General features: G+C 37.1%; 1 protein-coding gene across 1 annotated transcript in view; it reads right to left on the bottom strand.

Moving 5' to 3' along the window:
• The window catches only part of Ccn (cellular communication network factor protein Ccn), a 506,353-nt gene that overhangs the window by 261,044 nt on the left and 227,035 nt on the right, over nt 1–18,274 (bottom strand). The window lies entirely within an intron of this gene.

Genomic DNA, 18,274 nt, shown 5'->3' with positions numbered 1-18,274 from the left:
TCTATGAATTTTTGGGAACTATAAAAACACAACGAACTAGACTTACTGATCGTTTTGGTCCCTTCACTATTTGTGTAGCTCCTCTAAAAATGTATTATGCCGACTTCTAGATTTGTATTTCTTTGAATACCCGCTTCTCGAGCGGTGACTGGTAATGAACTCAGAGGAAGCAAGTCACAATTATGGCAGGGTAAAAAGAGTTTTCAGGTGTATTAGATGATGATGAATGGTCTAAAACCTATCTGAATAAAACCCGTCTTTCTTAGAAAACTATACGACAGATTTCTAGAAGCTAACAATGTATTCTCAAATAGATTCAAAAATACAGATGGAACTAGTTGCTCGAATTACTCAAGTAAACTTAAGTAAGGTACAGGTGGTCTTTATGTGCCATAGACTTCACAAACGTAAGCTAACGAAAGCAGTGCAATCTGACAAGATGTAGATTAGGTTAGATTAGGGCGGCCTCAAGGCCTTCGCCACTGCGACCTCTTTGGATCTATTGTGGCTCCTCAACTTTAAAGCTCGCCCTCTAGACCTGTCCGTTTGATAAGATTCTTAATTCCGGAGAGCGACTCCTGAGTAAAGCTCACCGGCCTTGGTTTTTCCTCCCCGAGAAGTAACATCCTTAGCCCCATCCCATACAAGCCCCTCACACTGACAGACACAACATGTGCAGTGCCGTTTCCTCCTCCTCTTGACAGAACCTACAGAGGCTATCATCTGCCAGGCCCATGCGATGCATGTGTTTTCCGAGCCTGCAGTGGCCAGTTAATAGTCCTACACTTATCCTTATAGCCCCACGGCTTTGACGGATTAATTTTGCAGTCAGCCTCGGTGAGTAGCCTTTAATGAACTCCTTCGCCTGTCTCTGCCCAGTGGTGGCTCACCACCACTCCTGAGACCTTCCTGAGACCTCCTCTGCACCCATAGGTTAATGGCCGTAGACTTAACACACTTCGACAAACTTACGTAACCAAAAAAAAAAAATCCTCACTAGATATTAGTACTTTTAGTTCGGGAATTTTCTAGATATTCAGATTTTTAGCTAATACATTTAATACCTTTAAAAAGAGGAACATAAGAGATAGGATCCCTAAAAATGACATAATAAAATGGCCCTTAGTTTAGAAGGCTCTAAAATGAGTCCAATTTGAAACTGTGAATTCAAAAGTTTTTAGATACAACATTTAGAATTAAGATTTATCTCAATGAACTTTATGCCCCCTCACCCTAACAAGTTCATTACACTTGAAACAGAGTGAGCCCAATTAGAGAAACAATGAAAAAAACCCAAAAGTGGAAAGAGAGATAACATGACTATGCAGATGATGATTATGTAAAGAGTGAAAGGGGAGAAGAGAGAAGAAGAATATAGAACGAAGGTTGTTGGATGATTGTCTTGATAAGAAGAAAAAAGTACATCATCAAGGAACGACGGATTTAGTAACTATTAAAACAAGGGAGGAAAATGAGGGAAAAGTTTTTCATTTAATTTATTGTGTTGGGGGCAAATTTTATTAGATAATAACTGAACTGGGCGTTAGATGGCTGAACTGGAGTTGTTGCCAGGAGTTCCAGAGTTATACTCAAAGGAATTTCATAACTTCCTGGCAATTACCTGGAGGTTAATTAATTAAAGGAGAATTATTTTAATATTTAATTAATTGGAATCAAGGAGTTTTCAACTAGAATAAAAGTATTAATCTAATCCTTTTAATTTACATACAGCTAAACATAAATTAATTCTATTTTAAAACAGTACCTACATAAATTGCAAAAATTTAGTTCTGTTATGTACCCTACCTCTTTGTGGAAACACTTTAGTGGTCCACTGATTACCGTGGACTTAAAGCATCTGGTCTCAAGATGATGATTGATTGTTCAGACGCAAGGGAAAAAGTCTAGTTCTGCACACGATTAGTGCTTAAATACATATGTACTTCAATTCAATTCATTCAATCAAGGATTCAATGCCCCTTTTAGGACGAATAGAGCTCATGCTAAGCTATTGCCAAGGTAGAGGGGGAGGTTTTCCTTTTTATCGGGAAATCCCTACAAACCTTTGCGGATAAATTTCCAAAAATCTCACACAATCTATTCTAAGAAATGCGCATTTCTTAAAAGATTTGCCACAAAGTTAGAACTATAGCAATGTAGTTCAAGTGCAATAATATTACTTCGTTAATGTAACTAGACGCCTATTTTTCCAGGCAGGCTTTATAGATTCCTTTTTCTATTCTCCCGAACCCATATCCTCTTTTTCTTATTACACAATGTCCCTCTTGGTATATGGTATCTCTCTTCTTCACTGTTCCTAAGTAATCTTTCCAAGCCCATCCTCTCCACATTGGTCTACCAACTTACAGTTTGATTTCTTTTGTCTTCAGTACGTTCCTAACATCCTCCTTCTTGGCTCAACAATTATAAATTTTCTCTTCTGCTAATCTCCACCAAAATTTAAATTCTTCTTTCTTGAAGGATCCATCCTATTCTGCTTTGTTGTTATAACTATTCTATTCTATTATTATTTTAAAGGTTTTCATCCTTCACTATTGATTTGTTTACTTCAGACTTTACTCTATATTATTCTCTGAAAGTTGAGCATCTTGGGAACTGTTAATTTAAAATATATCCATCAAAGATTGATAGAATCAATCACAATTGAGTATTAGAATCGTTTCTCTCATATTTGTATCCTTCTTTTTAGAGTCACTACCAAAACTAGAAATCTGTTGTCGACAATTTTTTTTGTAAAAATGTTTTAGACAGATTCTGCGCACATTTATTATAGATGCATTCTATTATTATTTTTAGTAAATTATTTTGAAGAGGTACTTTCGAAAGAAAGCTTATCAAAGCTTATCCGCTGGGTTTTCTAAAAACTTTCAAATATGTAATGGTACATCTTTGTTTGATCTGCTCTCTTTCTATTTCTCTCTCTCTCTCTCATACACACAGAACATACGAAGCACTAAGAGGATCTCGAAAAAATATATTTAAGATGAACGACTCAGTTTCAAAACTTACTCCTGTGGACAATTGGAAGTGAAAATTGCCTAGGAATGCTTTACAACAATAGATGCAGCTTGAATAAAATTGTAAAGTTGTGACAAAACAATGTTCTGTCAATTCGTGCTACACCGTACAGATTAAAAAATTCCAGGGAATGCGTCCGATCCCTTGACACTATTAAAAGCTGTTGCAACTTTAGCTCAAACCGTGTTTCAAAACTTATACGAGGGTTAGGCACTGGTATTGATAAATTAAACAGCATGTCTTATAAAAGTAAAATAGCTATAAACGGAATCACGTTGGTTCAAGTATACCCCGTGTGGGGTTGCTAAAGCCTTCATCGGGCACCTCCTTGGATGACGGACAAGGGAATGCCTCCTCTCTGGATGGAATACCCTGAGCGGACCAAAATCTAGCACAAACAGAAAACTTCACTGTACTTCGAAGAAGCGACTTCGAACGATGTCTGTTTTTTATGTTAAGGGCGGTCTAGAACTAGAAAGAAAACTGCTTAACTCTTCAAGAAGGCAACGGGGAAACCACCTGAACTATTTCTCCCATGGAAAATCACATGGACAGGTTTAAGAACTATCGGAGGCCTGGTACATACAAGCAGTAGACCATGAAACATTTGGAAATGTGATCGCCAACATCCAATGGTGTGGATAGGCAGATGAAGTAGAAGAAACAAGTTGTACGAGATAATATTTTGGTGGATATTTTTCTGATTTTTAATTAAGACATTATTACCGTTCACTGCGCCATCCATACTCCTGCTCCCAATCCTGACTAAGTCTTGGAGGCCATCAATCTGTGACAGAAAGTTGTCACACAAATGGAGTTCCTAGCTGGGAGCTAAGAGAAAGTAGAAAATAAAAATTGTGATAAAATTTACAACATTCTAGAAATGTAAATGTAAATAACTTTCGAAAACAACTGTTAGCTAAAGAAAATCAACAAATGATAGAAGTTAGCTGCTTTTCATACAGCTGTGAGAGGGTAATGAGATTATCAAAAAAAGGAAAACGCTTTAGCAGTTTTTCCCGGTCAAATAAGTGTAGTTGAAACTCGGGCAGTAATAGAATACTAGAAAATAAACTTTCTTAAAGTCAACTTTATCCCAAGTATAGAAGAATTTTCTCATTCAAACGGTTGAATTCTCACTACTTACTACACTGGTAACTTTACTTCAGGCTTTCTTAGTAACACTGAAGTCACTAAAACATTACTTACTGGTTAAGTTAAATCTACCACCAAGGAAAGTCTTTACAGTAGACTAGTAGTCTTTTTTCCTCTTTCTCGCTCTTAATTATCATATATTCTTTTTTATTTATTTTTTTCTTGGTTTATCCACATCATTATTATTACTTTGTTTCTCTACAGTATTGTTTATGAAGTTATTTCCATTAAGATTACTGTGGGGCATCATTTTAGTTAATACAATTTCTTTTCTGCAACTAACGAGAGACGGAAGCTCATACTTTACTATTAAACAATTTTTTTTTTAACAAATAAAAAGTAGTCGTACACGGGATTCGAACCGGTCATCTCCCACTTACAAAGCCACTAGAGCCAGTGCAACCTATGACCCGCGGGTCAGACACTGACCCACAATTGCTAGGCAACCATTTGTTTGTTTACGCGAGTTGATATAGATTTTCTAATTGTGTGGATAATTTATATTCTATCTGTATTTTTTTTCATATCACACATTGGACACAAAAGCAATTTAAATGCTATCTATAACCTTCATAGTTTGATCATTACAGTTCTAAAACGCAAATGACGACAATTGCTTTTTGTAGTATTTGAAATAAAGCAAAAGTGTTTACAAAATATCAAATAAAATGTATAATTTTACTCATATTTTGTTTGCTAAAAAAATCGACCACCCAAAGTAAATAACCATATTTAGATTTTTGTCTTCAGATAAAACACACTTTTGTAAGGTTTTGTTCAGTTATGTTTGTAAAAAGAGACTTCCATAGCCACTTGTTTCGTCCCGTTTTACCCAGTTAAGCCAACTGAATTTTAAAGATGTTTAGTTTTGAAAATATTCAGTTTAAAATTTTTAAACTTAACTCTTGTGCAAATGGGCATTAGTGACCCAAGAGCTAGTACTAAAAAAAAAATGAACAAAATTTGACCCACGTCTCAAAAAAAGGTTCGCCATCCCTAGTCACTAGACCAACACCCGCCACCATTATAACTTGCTGAAATAATGAGAGAAGGATTGTGAGGGTTTCCTCTTATATATATTTTTATTTTCATACTGTTCTATCTTTTAAAAAGGAAAAGGTTTAGTTTCCTAAAATTCCTTTATTCTATTACTTATCTGTCAGTGATATCAGCAGCAGTCTTTAGATTTTTCTCCACTCTAGCAGCCGTAATACCCGTCAATGTCAAGGCAAAAAATAAAAATTAGTTACATTAGAAGGAAGCAGGAAAAGTTAAACATGATTCCTTAGGATTCTATAAATGTCCCATAGAGGGTGTTTCGGATGTTCTGGACATCAATTAGTTCTATTTTGGGACCTCATTTGTGAGACAGCATATTCATGCATGTAGAAGATCTAATTAGACTGATTGATTTTTCCCCTTGTTGCGGAGCCTGACTTGTAGTAGCAAAATCAAGAAACTCCAGGACAACACAGAACAAATTTCTGGAGACTCGCAACAGACTCTCCAAGACGCACTAGAATTGACTGCATCCATTAACCCCCGTACACTCCTACGATCCAAAATCGTCTGCTCAAACTCCTTTCCATCCTAGACAGTCCACCCTAATCCATTCTGCCGCGACATAGCCTCCTACAGATCCTTCTACAACATACAGACACAGAAGACTTAAACATATCCTACTCTAACTCTCTACACTAGCTGCAGGTTTTTCCCCTCCTTTTTTCTCTGCATTCCAATCCTCCTCACCTAACTTTTCTCTTTCTTCACTCAGTTAAGAAGGTTGAAATGTATTATACATTTATACTTCTATATTTATTTTATGTATTGTATATATTTATCATAGTAAATATTTATTATTATTCTTCCCTTGTTGCTGGTTAGATCTAAAGAACACCTGAGTGAACACTGTCTCCACTTCCTCTTACTAGAACACTGGAAGTTCTTACTTACACTTCCTTTTTAACTTGGAATTCATGGAACATATTTACTTTTTACTAAAACTATGCAGTTCTTAAAAACAGATCATTATTTTGAAATGATACTAGGGCGAAGCGTATTCCCATTTATCTGCAAGAATTAAAATAATAAATAAATAAATAATACTTGAAAAATCTTTAAAATTAAAACTGCCTGATAGGACAGTTGCATAAGGATTTAATTATCAAAAAGTGCATGAAAAAGAGCAACGTTGAAAAACACCCAACTTTGACAATTTTTTTCTCTTTTTCTATAAAAGAGAAAATTCCCAAATTTTCTTTATAATATAGGGCAAATCCTCCTTTATAACTGCAATAATTTTTTTTCCAACAACCCAGATCTAATAGATTTCGAGAAAAAATGTTGCTGAAAGTGAGCAAAAACGGCATATTCAAAAATTGGTCTTGTTTTTGTTACCTTTTTTGTAAACAACTTAGCGCCTAAACGCGTGAACCGATTTTCATGAATGAGATGTCATTTGATTTGGAATTTTATGTAGATGTGCTTTTGGGGGTCTCGATGCTGTACATCGAATGGGAGATGAGTTAGCCCCATATATGTAAGGCCCCCCCCAAAATTATTATTGCTAATAAACTCTGTTAATCTTGGCCCGATTTTGATAAAATTAGATAGGATGAAATAAAAGTTAAGTAATCCATATAAAGTTTTGTTATATAAAAGGAACCAAGTAATCCTAGTGAAGTGCTAGGAAGAATATGGAATCTGTACAATCTCCTTGATATCTCATGCTGCCCTTCATATAAAATCCTTCCTAGATATTCCAAAATCGATTCCAAATTAAAGGCCTAGGAGTTGTTCTAAAGAGGATAATACACCTCTCCAAGCCTGTTAGCAGACCCAGGCTTTTCCTTAACTCCAGACCCCCTTTATATATTATAATTCCCTCAGTGAGAATATAATTCTCCAAACACCTGTTGATTTCTCAAGTTTTCTGGGTTTTCTTCAGAAAGAGCGCACGGAGGAGCCGGTCGGAGATTGGGATAATCATTTTCTTGGCGGTAGAAACCCTTCAAGCGGTGTTGGTGGTGGTGGAGGGAGAACTAACTCGCCACAACACCTGATTAACCACGTTTACTGGGTTTTCCCCAAGAAGAGAGGGAAAACAGGTAGATTGGGATGAGTATTTTCTTTAAAAAAAAAAAAAAACCCTTAACACCGTTTCCCTTCAAGAGAGAGAGTACATTCTCTCCTCTCTTGAATGCTACATTTACGATCAAATGCTCTTCCAAGTTGCGTTAAATGGGGAAAACCAACTTCCGTTTTCGATGTATTCAGAAAAGCACCTCTTTACTGAACATGGTTTTTCGTTTTTCTGATATTTTTTTTTTTCAGAAAATGGCCGCTTTTCTTTAATTTTAAAGTGTCACTTTGTGTTACTATTTTTTACATTAATTGATAATCTACATTAAATTGATTTTTCTTTTTGCTGTGACTTTATAACGTTTTGGGTTGTTTAAGTATTACTTAAAAATAGGCCAGCATAAAATTTAAAAATTTATAATGAATGGGATCGTATTTTTATTTTTTTTCCCCCCCTTTTTTTTGGCATTGGCTTCCGCCATACAGCCAGCATCAGGTGCTTATCACTAGAATATCACTTACTCTCCATTCTTACTTATAAATACATTCGCTTCACACATTCATCCCTCTACTATATACAACTATTTACATACAAACTTACAGCTAATGGATGGATCAGTACTCTATATTCCTGCCATCCTTATAGCTTAACCGAAATTAAAATCACGTAATCCTTCTCTAATCATTTTCTTGCATTCCTTCTAATCGGCTATAACTTTTAAATAAATTCATATTTCATTGCTAGCTACGCTACAGATTTAAGCACATAGATGTTGGTGGAGAATATTATGTCTGCGTAGCGAAATGGTGCATCTAAATCACCTGTATAAGTCGTCAAACATTCGTTTCCTTTCTACTATACGTACATAACGTGGACATATCATTATTATATTGTCTTGAAATCCTCCTCCTCATTGCAATCTACGCAAAGAGGAGAGAGGACCTTTTGTTGATCCTATGAAGATACGATCCGCACACCGCGTGGTTCGCTCTCAGCCTGCTTATTGTCGTAAACTACCCATTTATTAGTGACAGTTCCCCTTAAACTATGGTTGTCTAGGTAACTGATCTGCCATAGTTTTATGGAATCTCCCTTTATTACCATTACTGTAATCTGTAATTACTAGAATGTATTGTTTGCTTAATGGATTCCCATGATTTGGTTTTTATAATTTCCAATTCATTCATAATCCATTTATTCTTAGAGAATATCGTAACACCATTATCACAAAAACTACGTGATTCTTTATTCTTACTTTGAAAACTTAATCTACAAATAATAATTCACAGGAACTAAATATTTTTTGCTTCAAGGATGTTAAATAATTTTTGAGATATAAAGGATGTATTATTTTTATTAAATTGATTCCAGTATTTCCGTTAGCAAGAGGAAAATAATAATTTCTCATGAACAAATTGTTTTAGTTTGCAATTTGTGGATATGCAGCGCTGGCCAATCCCAAATATGGAGGAAGGAAATTTAATTTAAATTGGTTGGTGTGGGGGGGAAATGAAAAAAAAGGGGGATGTTATTGCATGTGTCAGGATTATAATCTCTTTCCTATTTTTAAGAGGATTTTTCCCGTTGTTATTAGGTGGTCCGTGGAAATTTATTATTTTTTTAATTTAAAAAAACTTGTTTTTTGATTGTTTTAAATTCAAGAATTCCCACTTAGTTTGACTTCCTGAATCTGTTGTGAGTTAAATTAGGACGTAAAATAATTTTGACTTCGATTCATCCAAAAATATTAGCCAAAACTAGAAGTCCTTGGGGAGAAAACCCGCTCAACTTAAGAGTTTAAAAACTAAAATTTGATTTAAGAATTAATTTAAGAGGCCCACCCCACCCCTACATTGCCCCAATCCTACGTAGCAGATATCCCTAGACTGGAAACATAACTTCCCTGCAACGTTTTCGTGATAACAACTCTTCAGAACAAGATGGCAATAATGGTAATCAAAGAGGGGAAGAAAAACTGTTGCAAATTCGAAGTTTTTTTCCTGTTCAGACATGATCGGTTACTAAAAAAAAAGGTCAAAGGTTATAAAAAAAGTTGCAATCCAATAATAGTAGTATCCCATAAATAAGTCAATCAATACAAATCTTAGCCTTGAGAGAAATGATTGGGATGATTGTGAGAATGTCAAGGGCAATCACTCACCCGCTTTCTCTTATCAGACAATCAACGAAGCGTAAAGTTTATCTTAAGATGAAGCCAATGTTAGGGTTCATGCCAGATTTTATTTCCAATTTAGTGAATTCGAAAGCATTTTAATTTTCTTTTTTTTAGCGAAATCTCAAAACTTAGACAAATTTATGCTCGAAGTACTTGCTCATTTTAGCATAATATACTAAGCCAGATTCCTCGCCAAACAGCATCCTAATTATCTTCAAGCCCTTTAAAGAAAATCTAGGGCAAGTTTACACTTGAAACCAAAGTAAAGAAGTAGCTGCTTTATTTATTTTAAAACTTGCAAACTAAGTATTTAATGAAAAATTTAAATTAATTCCGAGCTAAATTTACATAAATAGAAAGTGCATCTCGTTAGTACTTGAAAGTTACTTTTAATAATTTTCTTCTCTAGTAATTTATTTTCTTTAATTTTTCTATTTGTGCAGTTTTTCCTTCAAGAGTTTTAAAACCGATAATATCTGTTTTTAAAGGTTTTACTGAATCGAAACCAATTGTATATTAGAAATTTGTTTTTGTAGTACAAATTACAAAAGGTCTATATTTTGCTTAGTTTTGCTGGGAAGCAAGTCGTCAATATTTGATTCAAAAAAATTATCAATTTAAGAATTCTACTCATATACCTATATTATATGAATATAATTTTGAATTATTTATAGTGAAACTTCTTCCGTTTTAAATTTCTGAGATAAAGAGAAAAAATTTATGATCTCTAGCTTTAACTTAGAGGGGCGGGTCCTATGCCCCACGGCAACCCAGCCAAAAGAGGCTTATTGTGCCTTCCCCTTTGGATCTAGTAGATGAAACTTCCCCTACTAAGGAGGTTGAGGACTTTCCCTACTAGTTCTTTTTGCGCTACTATCTCCTTAGGTCTCAACGTTCCAAAGGTTTCATAGCAAATCACTCGATTGCAACCGCAGGTGAGAGACCGTTTCCTCCTCTTACTGGCACAATCTGCACAACAGTTGCGAGCTAATAAGCCCCCACCTTGTACAGGAGCTTCCTGAACTAGATTCCTTGCCTTCGGGGAGGTTAAATGTTTCCCTCTCGGAGATTGTGACATCTGGTAAGCTTTACCAGAACTCTCTAGGTTTATTCAGTGCACTGAGGCGATAGAGATGCCATGCTCCCTGATGTCCTGTCAGTACTTTATAAGTTTATTGTAATGCTATCCGGTAATTTTTAGCCGGATTCGTTGGTTTTGAAGCCCCGGTGCCTCTAATGAGATGAGGGGTGGGCGGGGAACAATGGGCATTTTGGATTTCCTGTGTTCCTTCCCCCCCCCTTTTGGAGCAACCTCTCTTTGTCACAATCTAAGATGAACCCACCATAACTCGTGAATAGGCCTGTAAACAGAGTAATCTGATTTCAAACCCAAGCAAAGAGTCGAGTCTCTTTAGTTTTTTGTTTCACAGCCAAAAGGAGGGCATCATGGTCTTGCCGTGTTTGACTCTAGGACACATCACCCAGTTCTTTTCATGCTCTCTCCAGAACCAGTCTCCGAGAGCAAGAACCGCATCCTTGGTGATCCCCAGGACAGGTTCCAGGCCAATGAAAGGAGTACTAGCTCCGTTCCTGGCCAGTTGATCAGCTATTTCATTCCCCTTGAACCCCACATGACCTGGCACCCATTCCAGCCGAACTTTATTGAACCGAGCCAGTTGTTCCAGGTTCTCTAATTTTATTATATAGTGTGTGATACACCCATTTTTGGTTACGTTTCTTTCGAAATCTATTTAATCGGCTTTTCTTTTCGCATTAAATTAGTCGAAGTTGGGTGTTTTTCAACACTGTAGTGCTTGCTGCCGACTTTGTGTTGCATTTATTACAAAGGACCCTTAGTAAATATTGATAAGTATAATATTTATTTGTTCTCAGGGCTCTACCCTAAACTAATACAAATGGAGTATTGGTACAAAATTATTACATAACATAAAATAACTGAAAACTAAAAATGAAATTGAATATTTCTTATAAAAGATAAAAAACAAATGACATAATAAAATAAAAGACATAATAAAATAAAAGACATAATAAAATAAAAGACAACTAAAAGAACTAAAATTTAAAGAAAAATAACAAAATGCTCTTTAATTTTCAATATTAATAATATATTCTCTAATTTTTAATGCAGAGACCACAAAGTAATACATGTAAATATTGCTAAGAGATTTTGTAAAATAAGAAGTACTGTTTTCTTTGTTTTTTTTTTTTTTTTAAATAATGAGAAGCGAAAATAAGAATTTAATTTTAATTTAAATTACCGAATTTAAATATATTTCTGTTTCCAATGAAACTTACCGAAACGTCTTGCAACCATTGATGAAGCTTCTTGCACTTCTCTCCAAGTTATGAACTACTGCTCGTTTTAGTTTTAATGTTCAGTTTTAAAAATTGTATATTAAATACATTCGGAGTACGAAAATAAAATAAAAAAAAAATCTACGGGTTAGAAGTTTAAGAACTACAGAGTTGATCTGAGAGTGGTCACATAAACTTGATAAGAATATATGGCAGTTGGAAATGCAATCCATATTGATTCACTAGTGAGATTTACTTTAGCTTTTCTATTTGAATAACCTGCACCGAGTTAGTAAACATTGTGGCCTAGACGAACAGCATAGTATCTAGGCCGCAATGCGGTGTCTTGTATTCAACGAGCAGGGCTATCATGTCCATGTCCTATCCGTGTCTATCCCCAAACCCACAATTCTCAAACAGTTGGTCTGCAGTCTGTAATCCTGTCCTAAGTTGGTGAAACTTTTTTTTCTTTTTTCTAATTCATGGCCTAGAAAATATACTGGGGACATGTGAATACAACGCCTGCGTTTTAGTTAGGATAGGGGGGGAAAAACTTGCAGAGTTCTTGGTAGTTCCTTGATGTTTGGATGAGGAGTTGGGTGGAGAAGTTGGTGGTGGTGATGATGATGATGATGATGAGCTGAACACAGGATGATTCGTGTTGCACGCAATCACATTGCCATGGTAACCACAAACACCAAAATTCCCTCCTACCATTTCCGTACTGCGCCACAACTGCCCATCTGGCAGCCCTCACAGTAAACTTAGCAAAGCCCTAAGAAAGATAGTCTTCTGCAACTTTCTACTAGCGTATTTTTATTTCTCCTAAAATTTTTTAAATAAAAATAAAATTATATTATCAGTATAAGGCGAGACCTGTAAAGCTAAGATGTATTGTTGGTTAAGTGGGTTCGATTCCCTAGTCTAGGTCTTCGATTCTATTTAATGGTTAATAAAAGAAATTTATAGTGAAGTATGTTAGGCGGTTAAGAGACTAGACCCGCAATGCTAAGATGTATTTTTGGTTTAGTGGGTTCGATTCCCGGTGTCTAGGCCTTGTATTTTATTTAATGGTTAATATGAGAAATTTATGGTAAAGTATGTTTGGAGGTTAAGAGACTAGACCCGCAATGCTAAGATGTATTGTTGGTTTAGTGGGTTCGATTCCCCTGGTCTAGGCCTTGGATTTTATTTAATGGTTAATATGAGAAATTTATAGTAAAGTATGTTAGGCGGTTAAGAGACTAGACCCGCAATGCTAAGATGTATTGTTGGTTTAGTGGGTTCGATTCCCCTGGTCTAGGTCTTCGATTCTATTTAATGGTTAATAAAAGAAATTTATAGTGAAGTATGTTAGGCGGTTAAGAGACTAGACCCGCAATGCTAAGATGTATTGTTGGTTAAGTGGGTTCGATTCCCTAGTCTAGGTCTTCGATTCTATTTAATGGTTAATAAAAGAAATTTATAGTGAAGTATGTTAAGCGGTTAAGAGACTAGACCCGCAATGCTAAGATGTATTTTTGGTTTAGTGGGATCGATTCCCTGTGTCTAAGGCCTTGGATTTTATTTAATGGTTAATATGAGAAATTTATAATAAAGTATGTTAGGCGGTTAAGAGACTAGACCCGCAATGCTAAGATGTATTGTTGGTTTAGTGGGTTCGATTCCCCTGGTCTAGGTCTTCGATTCTATTTAATGGTTAATAAAAGAAATTTATAGTGAAGTATGTTAAGCGGTTAAGAGACTAGACCCGCAATGCTAAGATGTATTTTTGGTTTAGTGGGATCGATTCCCTGTGTCTAAGGCCTTGGATTTTATTTAATGGTTAATATGAGAAATTTATAATAAAGTATGTTAGGCGGTTAAGAGACTAGACCCGCAATGCTAAGATGTATTGTTGGTTTAGTGGGTTCGATTCCCCTGGTCTAGGTCTTCGATTCTATTTAATGGTTAATAAAAGAAATTTAAAGTAAAGTACGTTTGCTAGTCGCCTCCGTCCACGACACCTAATTGGTAGTTGGACGTTAGACCCCGCCTGAAAAAATAGGCGATTACTTTACTTTACTTTTTATGAGTAAGAACATGTCTGTAGGTATTACTCACAGCTGTTTCAATTACCTCTATTCAAATACAAAAATTGCTGTTCATTATTTTATGAGAAATTATTGCAAACTGTTTGCATCTTCATTCTCAGCAATAGAATCTGACGGAATTTTTTTTCTTCTATAATTCTTTTTTTTTTTTTTTTTTAATCATTTATTTAGTTACAATCAACGCATTTTGCGTTATAAGCAACAATGATAACTATAAATAACAGAATAAAAGAGTGGAGAAGTTACCCAGCGGTAACACTCCAAAAAACAATTTACTTTCTACTGACTCTCTTCATCAGAGAGGAGATCGCGAGGCCACTGTCTTTTAAGACGTCTGGAAGTGTTGTCTGGAAATGTTCTTGAAGATAGATGTTGTACCAGTGGATTGTGATGTGTTTGAATGTTAAGATGGAATTTTCTGTATCGTGTTTTTGCAACTTGTGTGACGAAAGGAATGTTCAAGTCTGTGTGAATGGTTTGATTGGTGACGTAGAAAGGAGCGTTTACTATAGAGCGAAGAATTTTAGATTGCAAGGACTGGATCCTTTGCAGATTTGAGCGTTTGGTTGAACCCCACAGTTCGATGCCGTAAGCCCAGACTGGCTTTAGTATACTTACATATATTAGTCTTTTGTTGTCCAGAGTGAGTTTTGATCTGTTGTCGAGTAGTCTTTTCAGTTGTCGGAAGCGTCTGTTAAGTTCTGTTCTCTTAAGTCGAGTATGAGGGTTCCATGTGAGTCTTCTGTCAAGGTAAAGCCCAAGGTAGCGGACTACATTTACTACTGGTAAAGGAATAAGATTGTAAAAGACAGGAGGAAGAGTGATGCGTCGAAGAGTGAAGGTGATATTTTGAGATTTAGTTTCGTTCAGTTTGACAGCCCATTTTTTGAACCAATTTTCTAAGGAGGTGAGGTGAGTCTGAAGGTTTCTATGAGCTATTATTGGGTCTTTGTCAGTAGATAAGATGGCAGTATCGTCAGCATAGGTGAGAAGAGTAGTTTGAGGATGAGTAGGTATGTCTGAGGAGTAGATTGTGTACAGAATGGGGCCTAGTATGCTGCCTTGCGGAACTCCAGCGTCAGCATGGCTGAATGGAGAAAGAATAGTTCCTACCTTCACTCTAAAATGTCTGTCAGTCAAGTAAGATTTCAAAATGAGGAAATAGGTGGCTGGAAGGATGGTCTTGAGCTTCCAGAGAAGTCCAGTGTGCCACACCCGATCGAAAGCCTGCTTCACATCAAGGAACACCCCAGAACAACACTCCTTCTTCTCAAGGGAGGTGGAGATTACATCTACAACTCGATGGCACTGCTGTATGGTGGAGTGCTGTCGCCTGAATCCAAATTGGTGATCCGGGAGAATGTCATTAGATTCAATTATTGGAAGAATACGTTTTAGCAGGAGTTTTTCAAGAATTTTTCCTAGCCCTGACAGTAAGCTAATGGGACGATGTGACGTCGGGAGTTGTGAAGGTTTATTTGGCTTAGGTATCGGAAGTATAATGGAAAATTTCCATAGTAGCGGAAAGTAGGTGGTGCGGAGAGTGGCGTTGTAGATTGAGGTGAGTAAAACTAGAGCTTTTTTAGGAAGTTTTCGAAGGATGGTTGGAGTAACGAGATCAAAACCGGGTGCTTTTTTTAAAGGAAGGTATCTAATAATATGTTTAACCTCTGAAGGGGTGAATGGCTTTGGAGGAAGCGAGAGAGGAAGAGGAGTATCAAGATCTTTTAAGAGCGATTCTTGGAACTGAGGATTGACTAATTCAGAGTGAGGAGTAAAGACAGAAGTTAGATAAGATGCAAATAGGGAAGCTTTATCTTCGTCAGAGGAGGCCCACGAGCCGTCATCACGACGAAGTGGAGATGCTACTGACTTGTATGAAAGGATCCTTTTTGTGGCTGTCCATAGAGACTTGTCTTCAGTCGATAGAGATGAAGTGTATTCTTCAAAGCGTTCTTCTCTTAGTTGTCTAAGTTGGTTTCTAAGTAGGTGAGTCAGTCTGTTGAATTCTCGTTTGTCAGATGGATAGCGGGTGCGTTGCCATTTCGCTCTCGCACGCCTTTTATCCGTGATGAGTGTCCGAATGTATAATGGTATGTTAGTCATGTGAGTTCGTTGTGCTACAGAATGAGTCGAGGATTCCCAGATAGAAGTCTGTATAGAAGTGGTTAAATGTTCTACTGCATTGTCCAACTCTTCAGTCGTTTTAAGAGAAATCCGTAAGTTCAACTTGTCTTCCAGTTTTGATTGGAATTGCTCCCAATCTACTTGTCCACATATAAGAGAAGGCTTAGGTATGGTAGGAAATGGCCTTATGTTAAGTGTAAGAAGAACAGGACTGTGGTCTGAGGAGAGTTCAGAAAGTGTAGAGATGTCAAAGTGATGAGATATGTGAGAAATTACGAAGAAATCGAGAATATCAGGAAGTTTAGATAAAGATGTCGGCCAATATGTAGGTTGATTAGGTGAGATGCTGCTGTAGTTTTTGGATAATAGGACATTAAGAAGTACCTGACCTCTTGGATTCGTAGTGCGACATCCCCACTGCTGGTGCTTTGCATTGTAATCTCCCCCGGAGAGAAACCTTGGACCGATGGTGCCAAAATAGGAAGCAAATTGCTCTCGGGATATTGATTTGTTTGGTGGGCAGTATACAGCTGCAATACTGAACTTGTATGGAAGAGCAGTTAAGGAAATTACAGAGGATTGGAGGTAGTCAGTTGCTGTTGAAGGAAGGCTGTAGTGTGAAAGGCTGTTGCGAATTAGGATCGCCGCACCTCCGTGGGCTGTGTCGTCCGGATGGTCAGTCCTGTACGTTTTGTAGTCAGTGATGTAAAAGTGAGATCTACTAGTGAAGTGAGTTTCTGTGAGTAAAGCTATGTCAATACGTTTGTCGTGTAGTAGAGTGTCTAGTTCGTCTCTGTGGGAGTTCAAGCCATTGGCGTTCCAGAGAAGAATAGTTAATGAATGTTGAGAAAGGATATTTAAGGTTTGAGGCATGGTAGAAGTTGAGTTATAAGAGTGTTTAGTAAGCTAACTAGAGGAGTAAGAAGTGATTCAAACCTTTGGAAAAATGAGTTTAGCACTGTTGTTATGTTGTCAGGCTGTGAGTTTGGAAGTTGAGAAGGAAGTGAATTTTGATGAGTATGAAGTGAATGTTGATGTGAAGGATGTGACCTCACGACCTCCGAGTAGGGTAGTCCTCGAGTAGTAGGTTGGTAAGAACGGCGCTGCTGAGGTAGCTGTTGTTGTAGGGGTGGCCCTTGCACTGTAGTCTGCTGGAGTGTAGGAAAATCCCTTTGTGTTGGTATTTTCGAGATCGGAGCAGGTGCCCTTGAGGGAGTCCTTTGGCCACGAGCAATCTGCCTTTCTCGCTGGATTCGTTGGAGTTCTTTGTGTACCTCACAACCACGAAAGCTAGCGGAGTGCGGCCCAAAGCAGAGAGCGCATGTTGGAGCGGTATCTGGTGGCTTGTTGCATTGATCCCAGAGGTGAGGTCCTGCACACTTAACGCATCTGGGCGCCACATGGCAGTAAGCCCGCGTGTGCCCGTACTGCTGGCACCTTTTGCATTGTACTATCTCCTTCGTTTTGTGCGGTTCTTCTACTTTAACCACGGTGTTGAGCAGCCTGGTGACATTAAATATATTTTTGTTGTTGGAGTCTGGCTCCAAGTCAACAAAGAATAAAGGTAATGGATTTTTATTTAAGGGGTGACGAACGTTGGTGATGTTCCTAACCTTAAATCCTATGTATTGTAGTTCTTGTTGAATTTCCTGTGGGGGAACAGAATGGTGAATATGTCGCAGGACTACTCTGAATGCTTTGTCTTTCTTTAATTGGTAGGTGTGATATTCTATGTTATTTTGGTTCAGATAGTGAACAACTGCCCTGTAGGCTTCAGATGTATTTGTCGATACCAAAATGTTTTCAAGCCTCGATTTGCAAGAGTAATTTTCAGAACCTATTAGGTTTCTGAGGTCGTTGTTCAGACCAATATAATTATTGATTTTATAGATATATAAGGGCGGTGGCTTGTGGTCACTCATAGATGAGTCACCAACCTCAGGCAAAACACTGAACTTATTATGGGTAGCGAAATCGGAGACAAATTCTACTTCCTGTGGTTGGGGCTGGCCTTGTTGTTGATGTTGTAGGGGGTTTTGTTGTTGCTGAACCTGTTGGTGCTGATGCTGTAACTGAAGATGTTGTTCTTGTTGTGGTGGTACTAATTGTTGCTGCGAAGTTGAAGCCTGAGAGGGGTGTGAGCTTCGCAGACGAGTTTGAGCCGTTGAAGCTACTAGAGAGCTCTTCTTACCCTGCTTTTTTGATTTAACTTTCCCAGGAGATAAATTCGCCATTTGTGACGATCTTTTAGTTTTATTAAGAGAGGAAGCGGTGGATTCGTCTCCT

The sequence above is a fragment of the Rhodnius prolixus genome, unplaced genomic scaffold (assembly GCF_049639745.1).
Source record: "Rhodnius prolixus isolate KJV_2025 unplaced genomic scaffold, Rpr scaffold_2, whole genome shotgun sequence".
Lineage (NCBI taxonomy): Eukaryota > Metazoa > Arthropoda > Insecta > Hemiptera > Reduviidae > Rhodnius > Rhodnius prolixus.
Note: the sequence above shows the minus strand (reverse complement) of the source record. Positions and strands in the feature narration are given on the sequence as shown.